Source organism: Mus caroli, unplaced genomic scaffold, assembly GCF_978045245.1.
Source record: "Mus caroli unplaced genomic scaffold, Mus_caroli_1 scaffold_14, whole genome shotgun sequence".
In the NCBI taxonomy this organism is placed as follows: domain Eukaryota; kingdom Metazoa; phylum Chordata; class Mammalia; order Rodentia; family Muridae; genus Mus; species Mus caroli.
In genome coordinates, this window is record NW_028227269.1 from 86,608,353 (window position 1) to 86,612,867 (window position 4,515).

A 4,515-nucleotide genomic window follows, 5' to 3' on the forward strand; every position below is an offset into this window, starting at 1 on the left:
TGCCTGCTTCACTCCCTGCTGCTCTGCCTCTCCTAGCTATAGATTGAGAATCTGGGCTCTCACCCCATGCTCAGCTTTCAGCTTTTCCTGATGACCAGGGCTTCTCTGGTACTCTTCTCTGTCACTTCCTCTAAGCCCTGGAACTCCTTATGCAGCTTCAGCTGCTTCACCTCCTCACACCTCTTTTGCTGCACCTAGACCCTTCTGCCATCACCATACACACACATGTTAGTGTCCCTCTGGACCTGAGGTAATCTGATGTGCGCTCAGAGATTGAAAGACCATTCAGCAAACTGTAAAAGACCAACCTTCTGATCAGCAATGGAAAGTGCTTCAGCCAGTTTGTCAAGATTTTCACTTATATGACCCATGTGAAGTCTTTCATCAGAAGCCAGCCATATATGCAGTGGAATTATATAACCCTTCAAGTTCTTCCCTGCTATGCACACTCCATTGAAGCCTGCTTGACAGGCCCAGAGGCCTGGAAGCTCTCACCAGGCAAAGAGTGTCAGAGAAACTCAACCTCCTGGAACCTTGGCATTCTCATAACCCATATACTCATACCCTATCCCTGCGTTAGTCTGGTGTATGGATCCACATGCTCTCTTTTAGTATTATTTTATTATAAGTGCCTTTAAAGATTGAATTCTGACATAGCTAATCCAACATCCTAGAAAATCCTTGAAGCCAACAAACTTAGAATTCAGTAGGAATTCAGTGAGGAATAGGTCATCTATTCAGTAACATTCAAATTTACTTCTAGTAGAGACAGTGAAACTAATTAGGCATTACAAAGAATGGAGCCAAAATAGCTCAGGGCTGGTCTGCAGAGTGTTTACTTGAGACAATAGCCAGTCTTAACTAGACAAGGGAATTCACAATGGCCTAGAGAATAGGTTGGTTTACCATAAAAGAGTTAGGGAATCCCCCTGAGACAGGTTTTTTTCACTAGGCCCAAAGAAACAACATAAATCAGGCATTTACTAAGAACCCCTGGTGGTGGGCTTAACAATAGACTAACATTACACCTGGCTCCCTTCTTAGTGACAGCGGCCTGGTCCCCGCCTTCTTTTGATGTATACATTCCTTATGTTTTGTGTCACTATAACTTGGTGGATGTATCTCTCCTGTTTTCTTGTTATTCTGTATAAAAAGTTTTGATACTCGACTTGACAATTACATTCAGATTCTAAACAACCTCTCCTATTGATCTGTCTGTCATTTATTTCGCCGACTCCTTGTCCACCTGCAACCAGAGGCCCACCAGAGATCTTCGCAGGCAGGGAACAAAAAGGGTCTGCAGCACTTCCCCTTGGATATACATGGTGGGATCTTCCAAGCCTGCTGTGTTTTTACATGGGATGACCACCAAGAACAGCAGCAGCAGTGGAGGACAGGCAGCTGGAGTCTAGAAAACAAGGTGTATGCTACATAAGGCAGAGCTGGAGAGGTGACCCAAGCCCTTGGAGGAGCCTAGAAGATCCTGAGTGGATTGAAGTCATTGGATGGTTGAAGATTGATTTTGTTTTGATTGTGACTGTGTCCTGGTATGTTTCCGTCTGAAGAAGGCATTTTAGTGGAGCCCACAGTTAAGAGACTCTGAATTTTAAAAGATATTGGATATTTTAAAGGGATTGAACTTTTTTTTAACAGCAGCAAAGTTTTTATTCATGTGAACAGTTAAAAATGACCATCTATACCAGTGTCAAAGGAGGATGGGATAGGAGGGCAGGGTAGAGTTGGGCAAGGAGGAGGAAGAATTCTGCTCTACTGGTAATAAAGCTCCAGGTTCATCCCATCATGGATTTCATAGTCTCCCAGAGACACGTGGTCCTTATAAATCATGTACCACTTTTTAAGAATGATCTTCTTCCAGCAGGAGCCAGTTTGAAATGCTATCAGTTTCTTCAAGTCACTGATGGTATCATCCGTGTTGCACTTCACTCGGACTTTCTTTCCTAGACGGTCATTGCAAACCACCTCAATCATTGTGGCTGGAGCTCCAATGTCCTTGAACTTATGGATGGAACAACTTGCAGCTCCAATGATGAACCCAAATTGAACTTTTAATATGTAAAGACTGTGGGACTTTTACACCCTCTTATAGTGCAGCCACTGGGAAGAATCACGTTCCTCCTCTTTAGGGTAGATTCATTTGCTAGGACAGTTCATGAACCTAAAAGGCAAAGCAAAATGAGGCAAAACCAAACAAATAAACATCAAACTAATACTTTCATTGTTTGTTTATAGTTTTAAATAAAAGAAGGCTCATTTCATCTTTATGTGTATGAGTGCTATGTCTGGATGTATGTCTGTGTACCACATACATGCCTGGTGCCTTCAGAGACTGGAAGAGGGTGTCAGATTCCTAAATTGTAGTCACCGATGGTTGGGAGCTGCCATGCAGGTGCTGGGAAACAAACAAGTTCCTCTGCAAGAACAGCCAATGCTATGAACCACTGAGCTAATTCTCCAGGCCATAATTTCTAGTTTTATAAAGGACATTTAAAAACATATAAATGAAAGCTAATTGAATGCATTGTAGACAACAAGCCTGGCCATTTTGAGTCCACACTTTTCCCAATTGCTACAATAAGCACACAATACACATAACACCCTGGTGTTTTTCTTGTGTGCATCCATTTCAAGTTCAACCTTTCCCTGTAAAGTCCTACTAATATATATCATAGTGCCCGAAGAAGACTCGAATATTTGCTACCTCTAACACATAGTCAGGTTACAACCTACCAAGAGATGTGATGGCAATTAGTGAAATCCCACATACAATCAAAAGCAAGAGGGACTTGCTTTCTTGCAGAGAAGGAAGGAGGGAAGTAAGCTGGCAGGGAAGGCACCTAATGAAAGCCCCCAGCATCTGAGCAGCCAAGTCACCAAGGAAGCCCAGAAGAGGTTCTAGCCATGGTAGTGGCCAGGTTACCTCTGCTCCCAAGCTTAAACTATCCCAGTAGAAAAATGGAAACTATTTGTACTTCCAGACCATTCCATAACCAGGACCCCAATCAACAACCTACCTGGTTAGTACCATCTTCTTTGAAGGATGACTAACAAACATAAGAAAGCTGATTATTTCTTTTCGAGATAGGGTTTTTCTGTACTCAAGGCTGCCCTGGAACTTTCTACAGACTAGGATTTCCTAGATCAGATATCTGCTTGCCTCTCCCTCCCAAGTTGAAGGCCGCAAGATGAGACTACTTTGTCTTACCCTGGGCAGAGCTTGAGTATATATTAATTTCCCCAAAGCCCTGCCTCCACAGTGATGCATCTGTAATTCAATAAGACCACACCTTTGGATAGTACCACACACTGCTCCAAGAATAATTCATTCACCACACCAAAGAAACAAAAGGACACTTTTTACTGCTTTCTGGTTTTCTATGTAAATGAGAGACAAAAGAATCTACTGAGGGCAATGTTGAAATAATGAATGTGGGAAATCAAATAGGCATAGACCAAAACTTGGGATGTAGGCTTGAAAGAAAGGAATGGGGCTGTTTAGAAGAGCACTGACTGCTCTCCCAAATGTCCTGCAGGGCACAGCCAGAGCAATTGGAGGTCCTGAATTCATATTCCCAGCAACCACATGATGGTTCACAACCATCAGTACAACTACAGTGTACTCATATACATAAAATAAATAAATTGATCTTTAAAAAAGGGATGGATATGTGTTCTTCAGTCAAGTCTCATTTTCCATACATGCATATCATATGGGATGCTTGTACCATGATGATCCCTCACTGTCCTATGGTTATATAGAGAACAGCAATTTTACTACAACACAATTAAGAGATTGGGTGTCACAGTGAGTAAAGGCTCTTGCTGCCATGCTTGACTGCCTGAGTACAGTCTCAGATAGATGGAGAAATCAGAATCTCTCATGTTGTTCTCTGACCTTCACAGAGGTGTTGTGGTTGTTTTACACACATACAAATATTACCCATACACTAATGTACTATATGTAACAAAACTTAGTTTATAATTTTATTATATATATAAAGGTGTTTTGTCTGCAAGCACATCTGTAACAACATGCATTCCTGGTGCACAAGGTGAGAAGAGGGCATTGGACTCACTAGGTACTAGAGTAGCAGATATTTCTGAGACACCATGCGAGTGCCATAGCCTAAGCCTTTGAAGTGTGGACTGAACTCTAGAGCCAGCACATCTTTTGAAGTCTGGTAGATGAGATCAGTAGTAGTAATAATACTGTAATACACCAAAGGGGCAAGTTCCAGCTCCAGCAAACAGCAGAACGTTGGCACCTTCGGACACGTGTCTCTGGCTTTATTGTCAAGAGTAGATGGAGACTACAGGGACAATTGATGGTTAATTGGAGCTTAGAAATTAGCAGTCTTTAAGAAAAGACCAACATTACTGCAGTAAAATTGTAGTGCCAGGGATATGTTAGTTGTCCCCTAAACACAGATGTGATCTAACTCACAGCAGGGTCATAGCTCTACTAGAGCTAGCTTCCCCAGCTCCAAAATGCACCAC

The 4,515-nt window shown here is 42.2% G+C and overlaps 1 pseudogene; it reads right to left on the reverse strand.

Annotated features, from left to right (window-relative positions):
* Window positions 1-1,691: 1,691 nt before the first annotated feature.
* Window positions 1,692-1,995, reverse strand: LOC110307482 (ubiquitin-like protein 5 pseudogene; annotated as a pseudogene).
* Between the last annotated feature and the right edge of the window lie 2,520 nt (window positions 1,996-4,515).